General features: G+C 43.1%; 1 non-coding gene across 1 annotated transcript; it reads left to right on the forward strand.

Annotated features, from left to right (window-relative positions):
- Positions 1–18,102: 18,102 nt before the first annotated feature.
- LOC143440500 (U12 minor spliceosomal RNA) lies at positions 18,103–18,253 on the forward strand. The gene has a single exon (XR_013108155.1). It is a non-coding gene; the product is annotated as a U12 minor spliceosomal RNA (small nuclear RNA).
- Positions 18,254–19,277: the final 1,024 nt, after the last annotated feature.

Genomic DNA, 19,277 nt, shown 5'->3' on the forward strand with positions numbered 1-19,277 from the left:
TTAGTATACTGTGGAGGTGTACGAGAAAATTATGTATCTATAAAACAAGAACAAGTCACAGAAAAAGGAGTCATCAGAGGACAAGAAAGTAGCTTTAGAAATTAAAAATATGAAACAGTAAATGTTTTAAAATCTAACATAGAGTCAACAATAAAGGTATAGAAATATCCCAGAAATCTGTGTCGTTACTGTTTTTAAGACAAATGCACAAGGCCAGGAATATAGCTTAATGGTATAGCACTTTGCCTCCCAACTTGCTTAAGGCCAGGGATTGCTTTCTCTGTTCTGTCTCTGTCTCTGCCTCTCTCTCTCTCTCTCTCTCTCTCTCTCTCTCTCTCTCTCTCTCTCACACACACACACACACACACACACACACACGCACACACGCACACACGGAATATATGGAACAATTTTTAAATCAATATTAATCTCACATGTCCAACATTCCCCTAAGTGAAATTCTAGGAGAAGAAAGAAAAGGGAATGAAAGCAGTGATTAAGTAACAAATTTTAAACTCAAGATTCAAGAAAATGTGTAAGTCTCAGTTAGAGTTACTATTGCTGTGATGAAACACCATGGCCAAAGCAACTAGGGGGAGAAGAGGGCTTGTTTGGCTTACACTTCCACAACATTGAGCATCATTGAAGGAAGTCAGGACAGGAACTCAAACAGGGCAGCAACCTGGAGCAGGAGCTGATGCAGAGGCCATGGAGGAGTGCTGCTTATTGGTTTGCTCCCCATGGTTTGCTTCCCATGGCTTGCTCCCCATGGTTTGCTCAGCCTGCTTTCCTATAAAACCCAGAACCACCAGCCTAGGGGATGACACCACCCACAAAGGGCTGGGCCCGACCCTACTGATCTCTTATTAAGAAAATGTCTTACAGTTGGATCTTATGAAGGCATTTCTCAGTTGAGATTCCCTCATTTCAGAGAACTCCAGCTTGTGTCAAGTTGACATGAAAGTAGCCAACACAGTGTATTTCTAATAGATCTTCAAGCCCTGTAAGAGTATGAAGATACACTCGCAAGACTGTTTTCTCTATGCAACATTTTTGAAACAGAAAAAAATTGGAAACAGTGTAATTGTTCAAATAGTTGTTTGGTTAGATAAACCAAATTATGCAGTCATTTTAAAACACTAATGTGGGGGTGGAGAGATGGCCCCAGTTGAGAGCACTTTGCTGTTCTTCTAGAGGACCAAAGTTCAGTTCCCAGCACCCATATTGGGTAGATAGGATGGAAAGCCACCTCACAGCTGCTTGTATCGCTAGCTCATGCAGGCGCATATAAATTAAGGGTAAATAAATCTAAATAATTCTTTTAAATAAATTAAAAAGTCAGAGAGTGGGTATGGTGACCCACGCCTGTCATCTCAGCATGAGGAAAGCTAAAACAGAAAGATTGAGGATTTAAGGCCAGCCTGGGCCACAGAGCAAGACCCTGACTTAAAAACACAACAACAGGGCTGAAAAGAGGCTCAGTGGTTACACACTGCTCACCTAGTGCTGTTTCCAGAGACCAGTGTCTGTTCCCAGCACCCATGTCCGGCTGTTCACAACTGTCGGTAACCCCAGTTCTAAGAGATCCTACACCTCTAGCCTCTGTGAACACCTGCACTCATATAAACATACTCACATAAATACACACATATATACATAATTTTTTTAAAAAATCTTTTTTAAACACACAAGAAATAAATAGCAAGGGACTAGAGGCACAGATCTGTGGCCACGCCCCCAATATTGCAGACTGAAAAAGAAAATGAGAACAGAACAGTCTCTGTGTTTGCAGATGTGTTTGCAGATGTGCGATGCCTGGCCGAGGGCGCCACTGAGAAGCTATCAACACAGTGACCGCAGGAAGGAAATGGAACTCGGGGTTAGCGAACAATCTTTAACTCGCATTTAAAACAGAAACAGATTCTTTCTTAAACAATTTCATATATTACACAATGCACTGGGGGGGGGGGTGCTCTCTCCTCTCCACCCTCTCTTACTTCTCCTCCCTGTCAACACTGTCCCATCCCCCCCCCATCTCCCTTTCCCATTTTCATGTCTTCTTGTTTTGCTTTGTGACTTTGTTGCTGTTATCTAAGACTATCTGTGCAACCATGGGTATGGAACTCTCCTATGAATCCTGAGGGGGCTTACTAGCGTGCTTTACCTATCCCAGAATCCTTCCGTAGCCAAAAGTTCAGCAGGGAGATCCAGACCCCTATGAACCCCTCCTCCACCTGTGAGGAGTAGGAATTTAGAAAACTTCACCCGGTCCGGCTTGTTTCCAGGCAGCCGCCATTTTTCCCGCTGCTCCGGCTCTGAACCGTGGCTCCAGCTATCTAGAAAGACCAACCCTGGCACCCACAAGACGCCAACGTGGTGCCTGGCTCTGCCAATCCACCACGCTGTCCACGATGCTTGGCTGAGCCCAGACCATTCCCACTATGCCCACGGTACCCGGTAGAATGAAGACTCTTAATGCTTAAAGATTATCCAATGGATTTATATGTTTGGAAATATTCAATTAACAAGATGCCCAACCAATTAGAAATGTTACCCAATTATCTAGCCTAGGTATTGTAACTACCTTAGACTGCTAGAGACACTCCTACATCCGCAGCCGTCTTCTCTCCTTCTTCTCCTTCTCCTCCTCTCCTTCTCTCCTCCCAACTCCTTATTCCACCTACCTTTCATACAGCCCAGTCACCGAGCCTTATTGTAAATGTAGTGGGAAAATATCCTGCTACATCCACCCACAACTGGTAACTGACCCATCCAGTCTTATACAGGCCCAGTGCAAGCCACTGTAGCTGCTGCTGAATTCTTGATTGCAATGACTATGTCATGAGCAGAAGATGGCGTTTCACAGTCCTTCTCTGTGTCTTCCAGCTCTTACATTCTTTCCACCCATCCTTCAGAGATATTCCGAAACATAGAGGGGTTGTACAAATGTCTGCTTTAGGGAACAGCACTCAGCTTCTTACTCAGCACTTTGAGCAGCCAAGACTCTGCATTTACCTCCATTTATTGTAATGAGAGGCATTTGTCTGTGGGTATAAAACAAAAACGTTTAAAAAGCAGTTTAGTTTCATGTCAATTAAGCCACCCACTCCCTAGGACCTGTGACACCCCCACCCCAAATATTTTGACCAGGTTTACAAATCTTTTGACCAGGTTCAAAATCTTCATATGCTTCTGTACATTTTTAAGATCTTGGGCAATAAAAAAAAAAAAACAATATTTAGAATATTCTAGAAAGAAAGAGTAAGATTTCCCCCTTTATTATATTTCCAAGAAAAAGCAGTAAGTTGTCCTGAGTCGGGACAGAAAGAAGATAAAAGTCCTGGGTAGAGAAAGACTCAGCCCTGGCTGGGAGAGTAGGCATCACAGGACCGTGCCTGCCTAAGAGCACTGGGTAGGGCGGGAGGACAGGCACACACAACTCAAAGGCCTCCTGTGTGTGTATTAAGGTCTGCGAAGACCAATGAAGCTAAGAGTGGCTGAAAATGTTTCTTGGAGGAAATGGCAACTGAAAAAGACAGCAAGATTTCACAAAGGCAGCAAGAAGAACTGTCAGCTCCTTAAAGTCCGCAGGTCCAAGCCAGAGGAGAGAGAGGTCCTGGTCCCACTGGGTCTCTCCAGAAACACACCCGGCGGGAGTCTTGTCGAAGCAGGAACTGAACTTTAATGTAACAACCTCTTGTTTATATAAACTTGGAGCGTAGGGAGGAGGGGTTTTGGTGGGGGTAAGATGATGTAGGTGGCGGGGAAGGGTGATGGAGGGTATAAGGTGACTGACAGGGCCATAGAGGTGGCCCTGTGCTCTACATCAGCAACAGCTGAGCAGGGGCGAGGCCAAACAGGTCCTGTTGAGTCACTCCAGTACCAAAGTGACTAAGACAGGTCTCAATCTCAAGCCAGGCTTAGACTCTCCCACAAGGCCACAGAAATTAGAGTGAGGTTCAGGTTCGTCCACAAGGCCCAAACCAGGGCCGAAATGGGGCCCAACAGAGAACCCGTCAGATCATCAGTGAGCACTCCACCTTGACTCTAAGAAGCATGCATCACTAGCAGCCTTCAGATGAAGATGTAGAACTCTCAGCTCCTCCTGCACCATCCCTGCCTGGATGCTGCCGTGTTCCTGCCTTGATGATAATGGACTAAACCTCTGAACCTGTAAGCCAGCCCCAATTAAATGTCCTTACAAGAGTTGCCTTGGTCATGGTACCTGTTCACAGCAGTAAAACCCTAAGACAGTTGTTTACTGTTTTGCAGATGCAGAGCCAAAGTGGCTGATGCAGGGGCGGCATGGACCCTGTCATTGGGCAGCATTGATATTCTGTTTCCCTGCTCCTTTAAAGACAAGTGACTGTAACTCACTAAGTTGGACTTCCCTTCTCTTCAAACTGTGAAGAAGACTGGAGCCTGGTATTCAGCAGGGATGCTGGCCATGGCAGCTCTCATTGATGGTTTTTGTTTTGTTTTGTGTTTTTGTCCCTGCTATAGAGAGCAGGTAGTTAAGGGCAAGTTATGGCTTCCTTGTCTTTGTATGCTTCCCTCCCCCCCACACACACACCTGGTGTCTATACAATACTGATGTCCATTTTGGAAACTTGAAGGCCACCTGGCAGTGCTCTTGATTGCCGAGGCCCTGTCATATCCAGGGGAGACTGTCTATAACTCCAGTTCTAAGGGACCCAACACTTTCTCCTGGCCTCTGTGGGCATCAGGCGCTCAGGCGCATGCATGATATATATATATATATATATGTGTGTGTGTGTGTGTGTGTGTGTGTGTGTGTGTGTGTACATATATATATATATATATATATATATATATATATATATATATATTCATGCAGGCCGAACACTCATACACATAAAAATAATCAAAAACAACAACAAAACATCCAGACCTTTATTCCAAAATAATGCCCATTTTCCCCTCTAAGTCCTAGAGAACATCTCAGAAGAGGAGGCGGAACGATCATAAGTAACAAAGAACGGGGAGGGGCGCAGTGAAATAGTCTCCCCTGGATATGACAGGGCCTCGGCAATCAAGAGCACACAGTAGGTTTGCCTACCTGAATAAGAGTTGCACCCACAACACACATGAAGGCTGGAGAGAATCAGCCAGAATCAAGAATAAGAAAGGACAAAGGGGTGAGTGTGTGATCATGATGTGCCGTATACACGCATGAAACTGTCAAAAAGGAAAACGGAAAGACAGGCATTTGCTCAGGCACAGCCAACTGTCCGTTACTTCTCAAAGCTTGGGGGCACACTCAAGCTAGTCGCCTGTATTTCTCAGAAGCCATTGCACGCCTGCGTAATTTGAACAACCACTTAATTCTCACAAGTGATAAAGTAATTTGTCGTCTTGAGCATCCTATGGCCAGCGGTGAAGCAGTGAAACTCTGCTGGTGTGGAAGTGAGTCACAAATCACCGTTATAAGTCACTAGAAGGGAGTTCGTTTCCAGCTAACGGTGGTCCACAGCACTTCCTGTGAGGTGTCTCATTCTGTAAATCCTTGACGCCATGAACGGTGTCTTCTGTGGCCAGTTGCATAAGTTCCTACCTGGAAGTTCCTGGCTCACACTTGTTTTGCTTTTACTTAGTAAACTAAGTGAACTTTGGTTTACTCTCCGCTGCTTCTTTTCATCTGTGCATCATGGGAGCTCTCTCTTAGACAAACTTCATCACTTTAGAACCCTCAGGGCCTCGAGGTACCTCATTAGCCTGGGAAACTCTGTCCTGGGCTACAGGTCATGTTTCCTTATGTGGGAAGTGTGGCATGTGCTCCAGGCCAGGAGTCTGTTCCAGGGAGCAGGGAGCTGCTGACATCTCAGGTGTGTGCCTACAGAGTTTCCGGGATCTCAGACCAGCTCTACCTTACCAAGCTTTCTGGCATGGTTTGCCATCTTGCACAGCTCCTGTGCAGCTGGAACAAGCATGAGAGCCGGTCCTTCCACTCACATGCCTTCCCTTCAGGACATAACACTAATCACTGTTCATAGACAAATGGATAAAGGAAATATAGAATGGTTTTCAGCCATAAAGAAAAATAATATCATGACATTCTCAGGAAAGGGGACGGAAAGAGGGCAGTAGCAAGGTGGGCATTATGTTAAGCAAAAGAAGCCATGCTCAGGACAAATATCACATGCTTTCTCTCACATTCAGAATCTAGACTTAAGTTTGTATAGAGGAGGAGGTCATGAAAGTGGAAAGGGTGATATGAGGAGGGAGGAAGAGGTCTTAAAGAAGGGGTGAAGGGGGAAGAGCGAGTAGCAGAATTAATGGGACATGCCCAGAAGCAATGGGAGATTGCCAGACATGCAATGGTATACGAACACATTTGAGCAAAACACTGACAAACAATAAATAAATAAATCTAATTTTTAAAGAAGGTACTGCCATTTAAAAACAATTCTTGCAAGGGCAGAAGAGACACCGCCTATAAGAACCATGGCCCCAATCCCAAGATTTTATAGAAGTGTCATGGCAGAGTGTCCAAGTATCCTTGAGCACTGGCCATAATATCTCTACCTGGTTATTGGGTGGGACTCTTCTGGAACAGTCCCGTGATAAGTCTGGGCTCTAGTGTCTAGACTTCAAACCTGATTCTGTGACCCTAGAGGCAATGCTATGAGCCACTTGAATATCCTTTGGGATTTTTCTCTCCTCTATCACTAATTTATGCAATAGTCACTGGAGGAATCATGCTGATAAGAATATACTGCTATATTCAAGCGGTATATGAGTATGCCAAGTATGAACATGATACAAACACACCCTCATCCTCATACACATAAAGAACCCTTGAGAGCCAAAGGACAGAACTACTATTAGAAAAATGGAGAAAATACACAGACAATTCATCATAGAAGATAAGAAAATGTCCCCCGTACTTGAAAAAAGTGTCTACACTCAATTGCATTTAGAAAAATTAAACAATACTAAAATGACAGTTCTCACCTAACAGATTGGGGAAAAAAATTAAATTTATCAACTCATGGTGCTGGCAAGGTATTGAGGAGATGGGCACTCTCCTGCATCGCTGGTGGGAGTGCGGATGGTATGGTGCTTCTGCAGAAAAACCAGACAGTTCCTCAGAAATTCAAACAGGACCCAGCCATGTCATTTCTGGAAACTTAGCCTGAAGCTACAGCACCAGAAGCACAAACATCACTGTTTTTTACAGTTTACTTATTGTGTGCACATATATAGTATTACTGAAAACCACCTCAATGAACGTGCACATAAAAATAACTAAATAAACAATGGTACGTCCACTCACTGAATCGAATAGAAGGTGGTATATCCATCCACTGGATTATGAAGCAGCTATAAGAACTAAGAACTGCATTTCTAGAAAATGGCATTTTCTGGGGCTAAACGAGAAAAGGGAAATGCAAAAAGAAAAGAAAAAGAAAGAAGAAACAAGCAAATGGAAGCTACAGTCAGGAAAATGTGGGATGTGGAGCCAACCAAGTAACTGGGAAATGTCATACTCTCTGAAGGCAACTAAGCAAATAGTGACCTATTCCAGTAAATCTGCTTCTCATAGGAGCATGGGTTGATAACTCTGCGACCTTTTAAAATATGCTTGGTAGGGACCAGGTGAGGTGGCTTGTGCCTTTAATCCCAACATTCAAGCAAGTGAGTCTCTGTGAGGTCAAGGCTAGCCTAGTCTACATAGCAAGCTCCAGGACATCTAAGGCTACATAGTGAAACAGACCCTCTCCCTCTCCTTCTCCTTTTCCCCCTCTCCCCAACTCTCTCTCTCCCTCCCTCCCCTACTCTCTTTTTCTTTCTCTCTCCCTCCCCCACTCTCTCCCTCTCTTCCTCCCTCTCCCTTTCCTTATCTCTCTCCCTCCACCACTCTCTCTTTCTCTGTCTCTCATCTCTGTCTCTGTCTCTGTCTCTCTCTCTCACACACACACAAACACAAACACTGTATGTGAATATGTATGTCAGAGGGGAGATAGAGAGGAAGAGAAGGGGAAAGAGATGGAGGGAGAGATAGAGAAAGAGAATAAGTGCATATTTGTAGAACAGTCTGCCATCCTGTGGGTGGAGAAAAGAGTTGTAAATAAGTTCAGAAATGGCACGTTGACTTGGAAAAGGTAGAAAGAAGCCGCGGATCTCAAGATCCATAGATGTACACACGAACATACGAACAGAAACAAACAGGTAAAAACATACACACGTGTGCTAGCACACGCCTCCGTTAGAAGCACTATAGAGCAATCAATGATGGATCCCCTTAGAGGCCATACATATTTTCGGGGCTTACATCTTGAGTCCAACATCACTCTCTAACACAAAGAAAACTGTTTGGCTCTAGGGATAAAATAGGAAAAGATGCAAATTGGGCCAGGAATATTGTATGATACCAGCGGGGGGGAGAAATGAGAGAGAGGGAGAGAGAGAAAGAGAGAGAGAGAGAGAAAGAGAGAGAGAGAGAGAGAGAGGAAAAGGGGAGAGAAAAAATGTATAAGCAACATTATAGGACACAGAATGTAACCTTTAAGATAAGCAAAGTATCTTTAAGTCCATACTCAAGAATGAGCAGAGGAAAGACAATGTCTCCCTAGAAAGAGCAGTTATGAAGAAAACTTTACTTTGAACTCCACGACATTCATTGCTGCTGGCAAGATCTGCAGGTGCTAAAAGTAGTGGGTGGAAATGCAGTCATCCTCAGACCATTCCTGCCAAAGACACACAACTGGAATCTAATGGAGAAAAAACATCAAGAAAAAAAAAAAAAAAAACAAACTTTCTACAAAATAATTGATCAGTAGTCGTCAAAAGTCAGACGGTCCTGAACACTGGGAACTGGGGAGCCACACATTTCAGAGGCACTAAGAAGCCATGACAGCTAAATGTAATGACAGATGCTGGACTGAATCCTAGAACTGAGAAAGGAGGGGGCGGAACAGACTAGAAAAACCAGTAGTCTGAGTGAACAGCAGCAGACCAAAGTTGATTTCAGTTCTGAGCATCCTGCTGTGGTAACGGAAGTTGTTAACATCATTACAAGCTGCCTGAAACCTCGCTATTCTTGGTGTTTTGTCATCAGACAGAAATGGCTTCAAAATAAAAATAAAAAATGAGTTGAGACTCTGAAGCCATCTGTCCTTGAAGTTTCCACTGTAGTCTAGTTCGCCAGAGAGCAAAGATGTGTCTCTTTGTTAGTCTGGACAGAGCAAGGGCCACCCTCTAGCATAGCTGCTAACCCCAAGTCAGATGTTTGCCCCTCGGGGTTCAATTTTGTGGATTCCATTTCTGAATTCCTACTTCTGTCCATTAGAAGAGATATAGAACAATCGGTGATGCAAGAGCAAATATCCATTTTGCCCGATGCTGCACCCTGGGTGTGAGACTCCTATGGACCCTATTGCAGTGCAACCCATGTCTGCTATTGGTTAAATGAATCTCAGCTCCCTTTGTTCTTAACCCAACTCTTCCTGGATAGATTCCTTATCTCCTGGAATATTCATAAGGAAATCCAGAGACAAGTACTCCATGTCACTATTATAAAATGGTGACGCTGAACATTGAATTCTTGTCCTTCTGTCAAGTGGCCTTCACGTCCTGTTTGCTAAGAGAAATTTGAAATGATATTGTGGCCCAATCGTAGCAAGAGCAGGAACAGTGTTGTAGCTATGGCCATGAGCACAGCCAGCCATCTGGGATTCTGTGGGAGAGTTTAGATGCACCTGAGACACCTTGGAAATCATCCATCAGCATGGTTTAAAGGGGGAAAGAGTGAGCCATGGAGACCGTTCAGTGAGAAAAGTGTTTTCTGTGCAAGCCTGGGGAACTGGGTTCAGATCTCCAGCGCTCCTGTAAAAAGCCATGTGTTATGGTTCACGCCTGTAATCCCAGCTCTGAGAGTGGAGACAGCAGGATAGAGAGAGCATCCTGGTCAGCAATTCTAGCCAATCAAGTGATCTCCCAGGTTCAGTGAGAAAATGTGTCTCAAAATATAAGGTAGAAAGCAACAGAGGCCACCAACATTAATATCATGTCTTCAAACACACATAGTACACACACACACACACACACACACACACACACACATATGCATACACTAAACACACACAAATAATAAAGTATCATCACTAAAAACCCTGGGCAGTAACACAGAGCGTTTAACAAAACAAGATAACATTATGAAGTAGAATTGCATGTGAACTTGGTGATTGAGGTGTAAATCAGAGTTTCCCAGCTAAGCACCTCGATTCCTACCTGTTGTGTTTTAGATATGAAATGCCCCCTGAAGACATTGTACACTGAAGGCATTGTCCCTAGCTGGTGATCACATCATGAAAGCTCTAACATGACCAATGCAGTGACCCAGGGATGGAGTCATAATCCAATGACATTACTGAAAAGTGTTAGAAACTTTTGGATGTGGGTGGGGCCTAGTTGCAGCAAATAGATCGATTGGCTGTATCTTGGGAGGATATTTTGTCCAGTGGCCCTTCTTCACTGTTTCTCCCTCCCTCTTGTCCACCATGAAGTGAGCTACTTTGCCCCAACACATGCTTCCTACCAATGATGTTCTGCCCTCCGTCCAGAGGCCCTGAAGCCATGGAGCTCAGTGACCATGCACTGAAACCTCTGAAGCCGAGAGCCACGTTAAACTTTTCCTCCTTTAAAGTGACTTTCTTGGGTTCTTGCCACAACCATAAGAAGTCCAAGTGAGGTTCTGTCCTTAAAAAAAAAATTAAAAAGAGGGGGCAATATCCATTTCTTTTGCCTTTGTGGGAACTGTTGCAACATCATCAAATTCATAATCTCCACGTACTAGAGGCATCTCCACGTCTCAGCACTGAGACCTGTTTTTTCTGTATGTGGATATCTTCGATAGTTAGAAAGTCATCAAATTCGTAGCTCATTTTTCTTAGGTAAGTTTTTGTTTGTTTCATTTTGAGATTTTTCTCTCTATGTAACCCGGGCTATTCTTGAATCTGTAATCCTCCTGCCTCAACTTGCTGAACTTAATTTCATTTTTACATATTGACACAGAGGACTGAAGGAAAGGTCGACATTACATAATTCACAAACAAATACACATCACCTTTAGAGAGGAACAGTAGGGTTGGTGGCACATGAAGTCACTGTGCTCATTTGGGTCTTAGATGGGAATCCTAATGGCCTGTTTCACATAATTGAATCTTTCATAAAAATCATATGGAAATGAAAGAGACCATTGAAAAGAACTAAGAATTAAGGACTGTGCAGACTGGATTCCTCATGACTTGGGATGCCTTCCTTCTACTCTTAGCCTTAAGAAAATGTTGCTAAGCATCCATAATAAGACCAGGAAGCCTCAGAAATGTCATCTCCCCTCCCAAAACTGACCAGAGAGAAATAAATGATTCTGCTAAGAGAACCTCATGCCCTAAACTAAACTAATTTCTGCATAGCACAATGAAGTCTGGGGACATTGAAGAAATGACCAAGAACCAATTCATAGAAGATACGCTTTCCAGATCCTTCAGCCACCTCAGCATGATCCAGACATTAAAGGCCACAAGAGGCATCACAAGAATGTCATTCCATCTTATTTATGACTGCAGATATAAAAATCCTCAGTTAAATCCCAACAAAAAAAAAAAAGCCAGCAGCATATACAAAGCATGATATACTGTGGCCAAGAGGAGCTTATCCTGAGAGTGCAGGAGTGGTCCACCATGAAATGCCAGCCAACCCTACATTACTAGAATGAGAGAGAAACATTACACAGTTGTCTCAACTGAAGGAGAAAAAGTATCTGACAGAAGCTAATGTTCTTTATACTCACTAGAAGGAGAAGGGAACACTCCCATCTGTGAAAACCTCAAAGCCAACATCATATTTAATGATAAAAGAATAAAGTCTTCTTTCCTTGATTTCCGGAACAAAATGAGCTGTCTGTTCTTCCATTTCTATTTAATCCTGCATGGTTCTGGCCAGAGTTAGGCCAGGAAAACAAAAATCAAAGGTGTCTGTATTATAAGGGAGAAAGAAAAGCCCTCCAATTCCAACAATATGCTTTTGTACATAAAAAAATCCTAAGAACTCAACTAAAAAAACTATTAGAATCAGCAATCAAATTCAATTGCAGGTTATAAACTCAATATAAAAGTCAGTTACATTTCCCTATACTAAAAAGCTTATATTCCTGGGATAAATCCCATTTTGTCACAGTAGCTACCCTTTTCCAGATAAGACCAGTAAGAAAGGGATCAGTAAGACAATCCAGCTGGTAACGATGTTTGCTGCCAAACCTGGTGACCTGAGTTCAATCCCTGAAACCCACTTGATGGAAGGGAACTGACCCCTATAAGCTGTCCTCTGTCCTACACATACATACATGATGACACACACACAGGAATGCACTTGAGTCACACACACAACAGAGAGAGAGAGAGAGAGAGAGAGAGAGAGAGAGAGAGAGAGAGAATAGCTGATAGACAATAGAAAGATGACAGATGATAGCGATAGATAGATGATAGATAGATGTGATAGATGATAGATAGCTAGATGATAGAGATAAATAGTGGATAGATGCATAGATATATAGATAGGAGATAGATAATAGATGATAGAGATAGATAGTACATAGATATAGATGGATAGATAGATAGATGTGAAAAGGTCCAGAAAAAGACAAAAATGTTCACTCTCACTGCTCTTATTCAGCATCTTATTAGAAGCTCTTTATAACGCAGTAAGAAAAAGAAAATAAAAAGCATAAAGATTGGAAGGAAAAAAAAAAAGATCTGTGCACCCCAGACAGTTATTAATTTAACAGGCTGGCAAGCCAAGGACAGGTAAGATTCTGCACAGAGCCTTACCAACCTAAGACAGAAGTTTTTGATAATACATATTCCACGATAGGAATATGTAAGGAAGGCATTCTTTTTGTTGTTGTTGTTTTTGGTTTTTCGAGACAGGGTTTCTCTGTGTAGTCTTGGCTGTCCTGGACTCACTCTGTAGACCGGGCTGGCCTCGAACTCAGAAATCCACCTGCCTCTGCCTCCCAAGTGAAGGCATTCTTGTCAGAATGATCTAAGACAAGCTCAGTCTTGTTTATGAATAAAAAAGGGGGAGAGGAGGAGAGCTTTTGTGGCTGCTTGGCAAGAATCTGACATGGGCCAAGGATGAGGAAGTGGGCTTCAGGCAGGAATCTGACATTAGGCTAGAACAAAGAAGTAATTTCAAGCAGGAATCTAAATCTTAGGCTAGAACAAAGAAGTAGGCTTCAGACATGAAAATGACTTTGGGCTAGGACAGGGAAGTCGGCTCAAATATTTTGGTCATCCTGATAAGCCTTTAGAAATAGTGATCACGGGAGTGTTCATAGAACTTTGTTTATTGCCTTGCTTGTTCTTTGTCTATTTGTGTTTATTGTCTTGCTTGTTCCTTGTCTATTTGCATCTATTGTATTGCTAGTTCCTCAACCTAGAACTGACCTTAAATACTTGCATGTAATTAAAATGATATAAAAGCAAAAAGGAGGAGGGGGGATGGAATAGAGGGTTTCTCGGGAGTGGAGGGAATGGGGAAACGAGATGACATCTGAAATGTAAATAAACAAAATATCCAAAAAAAAATCTGTGTTTTCAGATCAGTCAAATGTCTGAGTGAGAAATCCCAGAGAAACACTCACACACACACACACACACACACACACTCAGATACACACACACTCAGACACACATATATAATGACACACGTACATTCTCACACTTATACACATATACACTCACACTCACTCACACTCAGATGCACACACACACTCAGACACAACACACACACACACACTCACACACAACAGTTCCTAATTAGAGCAAGATTTCTGTGTACATGCTTAGCTCAGCAATGAGCAACTGGAATTTAAAATTAGCACATCGCCTTTTACATTATCACAAAAATAAAATGTTTATGTATAAATGTGCCTAATATCTCTAAGACTTTATAAAGAAAGATACAAAACTTAATGAAAAAAAAACCAAATAAATAAATGAGAATATTTCATGTATGTAGGCAAACTCAGTATTGTCAAGGTGTCAGTTTGTCCCAGTTCCAGCCTCAGACTCAATGAATACTAATTAAAAGACCATGTTATGGGGACTGAAATGATTGCTCAGTGGTTAAGTGCATACTCTGCTCAGACAGAGGACCCAAGTTCAATTCCCAGCACCCACATAGAACAGCTCACAACTACCTGTCACCCCAGCTCCAAAGGACCCAACACCCTCTTCTGGACTCTATCAGCACCACCACTCACATGTGCACATACTCACAAACAAAAACATACACATATATGCATAATTTTTTTTAAAAAGAAATCTTTAAAAAAAAATACCATCTTGTGCATATTGACAAGCTGATTCCAAACTAAGGCAAAAGACCCAGAATAACCACCACAATACTGAAGGATTAAAAAACAGAGAACCGTCACTGCCCAACTTCAGAACTCACTGTGATGGAGGAGCAGAATGGAAACCCCAGGAATAAACCCAAATAGACCGAAGAATCTCAGCCTTGGCTGAGAGACAAAGGCAACGCAGCAGAACAAACTAACAGAGTTTTTCAACAGATGGCATGCTGAGGTGAATAGAATGTGCATTCAAAGCATTTTAAAATGTAGACACAGACTTGATACTGTTCAGAACATTTAAAAGATGAATCGTAGACGCAACGCTATAAATCAAAACTAGAAAGCAGTGGGAGGAATTATAGGCGGCCGTGATCACGCGATCACTGCTTGGATGTAACGTCAAAAACAATCCATGAAAGAAAGAAGAGTTGATGTGGGATAGGACCTCATTAAATTTAAAAATCTGTGTTCTGTGAAAGACGATATTAAGTAAATAAAAAGAAAAGCCACAGACATGAAGGACATCTTTCCAAAACATATATCCAAGGAAGGAACTGGTACCCAAGGCAAAGAAAGAACCCTTAAGAATTTAACCATGAGCCAGGTGGTGGTGGCGCACACCTTTAATCCTAGCACTTGGGAGGCAGAGGCAGGTGGATTTCTGAGTTCGAGGCCAGCCTGGTCTACAGAGTGAGTTCCAGGACAGCCAAGGCTATACAGAGAAACCCTGTCTCAGGAAAAAAAAAAAAAAAAGAATTTAATCATGAGGCTGGAGAAAAGGCTCCATGTTCAAGAGCACTGGCTGCTCTTCCAGAGGACCTGGGTTGGCTTCCCAGCATCCACATGGCAGCTCACAACCATTCCTCCAGTTAAAAGGGATCTGATGCCCTCTTCTGGCCTCTGCACATACTGCACCCATATGGTGCACAGACAATACATGTGCACAGGCAAACCACCATACACACAAAATAAGAAAAAAAAAATCAACTATTAAAAACTCCGAGTTTTTTTTTTTTTTATAGTTACTCCAAGTTACTGTTGTAGGAATGCGGTGATCTGACTGCTTTGAATGACAGTTTAGCTGTTCTCTCATGGTGTTATTCAAATAAGTTTAAAACTCACACACATAAAGAAACCTGCACAATAAGTGTTTACAATCACTAAAACTTGCAAGCCAGCAGAATGTCCTTTAAGGGGTGAGTAAATAAACTGTGGTGCATTCGTACAATGAAATATTATTATTCAGCAATAGGCTAGCAAGTCACCAAAAGATGTGGAGAAAGCCTTATTAATGCATTTGCAGACTGAAAGGAAACAACTGGTGGAAGGCACATACTGAACAGGCTGAGGTATATGAGCTGCACAGGCTGAGGTATATGAGCTACACAGGCTGAGGTATATGAGCTGCACAGGCTGAGGTATATGAGCTGCACAGGCTGAGGTATATGAGCTGCACAGGCTGAGGTATACGAGCTGCACAGGCTGAGGTATACTGAGCTGCACAGGCTGAGGTATACTGAGCTGCACAGGCTGAGGTACACTGAGCTGCACAGGCTGAGGTATACGAGCTGCATAGGCTGAGGTATACAAGCTGCACAGGCTGAGGTATATGAGATGCACAGGCTGAGGTATATGAGCTGCACAGGCTGAGGTATACAAGCTACACAGGCTGAGGTATATGAGCTGCGCAGGCTGAGGTATACTGAGCTACACAGGCTGAGGTATATGAGCTACACAGGCTGAGGTATATGAGCTGCACAGGCTGAGGTATATGAGATGCACAGGCTGAAGTATATGAGCTGCACAGGCTGAGATATACTGAGCTGCACAGGCTGAGGTATATGAGATGCACAGGCTGAGGTATACTGAGCTGCACAGGCTGAGGTATACTGAGCTGCACAGGCTGAGGTATATGAGCTGCACAGGCTGAGGTATACTGAGATGCACAGGCTGAGGTATACTGAGCTGCACAGGCTGAGGTATATGAGCTACACAGGCTGAGGTATACTGAGCTTACCTTTACCTGTATGTTACTTCTAAGTTTCAGGGACACTACCAGTCTAAATGGCTTTAAGTAACACTTATGGTTTAAGATATGTTTGATGTTCGTTATGTTTTCTGTATTTCTGAGTGTTGCTATAATTTTGCTTTGAGTATTTTTAGACCAGCTTCCCAGCCACCACAAGGGAAGCGACTTTGCTACACCATACTGGACTGAAATCACGAGGCATTAATTTAGCATTAATCTTTCCTTGCTATAAATTGATTTATCTTTGGAATTTGACATAGCCATGGCAAGCTTACCAGTACAAAATCTCAACATTTTAATAACTTAGAGCATCAAAGGTTTAATTTTTACTTGTAATATGTTCATCGTGGATCTAATGTTTTCTCCCTGTTCCATGACACCTCCCTCTGAGATGAGGTGATTTTTTTAAAAAGCAGATTATCTAGCAAATGGTTTTCTTCACAGCAGAGATGAAATAATTTGATTTAACACTTTTTAGGGGAGCATGGGTGGCTTGCCCACATATATGTCTGTGTACCATGAACATGCCTAGTGCTGGAGGAGGCCAAAAGGGGATTAGATGTCATGGAACTGCAGTTACAAAGGGCTGAGAACCACCACGTGGGTGCTAAGACTCAAACCTGGATCCTCTGGAAGAGCAACAAGTGCTCCTAACCTCTGAGCCATCCCTTCAGCTCCAAGAACGTGATATTTAACATCTGCTTATAAATTACATGGTGTCATTTCTGCCTTGATTCTATAAAATAAGTCCAATAGCATACTTCCTCCTGACCTCAGCCAAATGGAGATAGGTGATCCTACCAGAGGGGAGAGACCCAAGGCCTAAGGCCAATTCAGATCCAGTAAGTTGGAGATCTGGAATACGTACACCAACAGGGCTTGCAAATGCATGGGGAAAAAGTGCGACCTGTGAACAAAAATACTTGCCAGGCTTGTCTTTATTTGGCTGACTTCAGGAGTGAATGACAGACATTTTCTCCTTTAAGTTCTAGATCTGTCCAAATGGCATGAGGCTTGAAAGGGTTAAATAACTCACTAGCACAATACTCAAATCCAGGAGAGGCAAGCTTGCCAGGAAACAAGATCACCTGAGTGCATTAACTGTGGTGCATTCATACAATAAAATATTAGTCAGCAATAAAAAATAAAAAGGGTTAGCAAGTCATCAAGAGACGTGGAGAAAACTTTATTAAATGCATTTGCTAACTGTGGTGGTTTCTATATGCTTGGCTGGGGAGTGGCACTATTAGAAGGTGTGACCCTGTTGGGGTAGGTGTGGCCTTGTTGGGGTAGGTGTGGCCTTGTTGGGGTGGGTGTGGCCTTGTTGGGGTAGGTGTGGCCTTGTTGAAGTAGTTGCTTGATCCTAAGAATCCACATGGTAGGAGTGAACCAACTCCCACAAGTTGTCCTCTGACCTTCACACAAATGCTGTACTACTTGTGTGCATGTGTGTGTGTGTGTGTGTGTGTGTGTGTGTGCATGCAAGGGTTTGCATGCACAGACATAACATACTTTAAAGAAATAAATGTAATTATTTTAAAATTTTTCAATTGAAACCCAGTTACATTGTTGAAAATGTATCCACTGTGGCTGGGCATCGGCAACATAGCTCCCGGACCTCAGGCTCAGGAGCTCAGGAGCATCAAGGAGGAGGAGGCAAGAAGACTGTGAAAGCCAGAGGACAAGAAAGCCAATACCTGACACCTATGAATAAGAAAAACAACAATTCCAGGTGACATCAGAGTCCTCACTGCTAATGTGAGAAGAATGTTTGAGCAGGTAAAGGTTGTCCCTTAAAGTGACCGCCTACTTTGCAGGACACCTGGCTGAAGCGAATCAGCCTGAATATATTAGTCAGTGGTGGTTCAGACCTTTAATCCCAGCACTTGGGAGGCAAAGGCAGGCAGATTTCTGAGTTCGAGGCCAGCCTGATCTACAAAGTGAATTCCAGGACAGCCAGGGCTACACAGAAAAACCCTGTCTTGAAAAAAAAAAAGAGGGGGTAGGGGAGGGAGGGAGGGAGGGAGGGAGGGAAGGAGAAAGGGAAAGAGAGACTGTTATGAGATTGTGTCCCCTGGAAATGACAGAAAAGCTTCACCCATTGTCCTAGTTACTTTTCTATTGCTGTAATAAAATGCCTGATCTAGGCAACTTGTGAAAAGAAATTATTTAATGGGCTTACAGTTCCAGAGGGTTAGAGGTGATGTGGGAGAGGAGAGAACAGGGGTGAGGAGGGAGGGGAGGTGAAGGAAGGAGAGGAGAGGGACTGGGATACCGAGCAGTCCTCTTATACACTGCCTGGCAGCAGCACAGGTAGTAATGGCGGCAGGTGATGGCGTAACTGTTGCTGGGTCTCTGGGAGGAGTCTAGCAGAACTGTCGGTAAGCCAGCAATGCGGTTATTGAACTTTTGGTATAGGGCCTTAGCTGGTGAAACTGGCTCACTGGGCCTTGAAGGCTATGCCTCCAGCTCTAGGCTTATGGTATCTGCATCCTGGCTGGTTAGCCAGCTCATGTTCTTCCCATTATTCTACGTGTTTGAGCAGCTTAATCTTTTAAAATAGAGCCTTGGTTAGATTTGTTTCCATATTTCTGGTTATAATCTACTAATAACTACATCTGTTCTTTAAGTCTATTTGGTCAGCATAGCAATAAGCAAAAAGGGCTTGTGTTCCTTCTGAGAACTTTGGAGAAGGCGCAGAAGGCATTTTCCCACACTTCTCTAAGTAACATCGCCCTCTTGTGGCCCGATGGTGAGTTTTTGGCACCACTCAATGTCTCCTGGTTAGCAGGCAGTGAGAAAGAACAATGTCCAGAAAAGTTTTCTGTTTCAGTTGGATCTCATAGAGAAATGAAAGCTACCTCCGTG

The sequence above is a fragment of the Arvicanthis niloticus genome, chromosome 29 (assembly GCF_011762505.2).
Source record: "Arvicanthis niloticus isolate mArvNil1 chromosome 29, mArvNil1.pat.X, whole genome shotgun sequence".
Classification (NCBI taxonomy): domain Eukaryota; kingdom Metazoa; phylum Chordata; class Mammalia; order Rodentia; family Muridae; genus Arvicanthis; species Arvicanthis niloticus.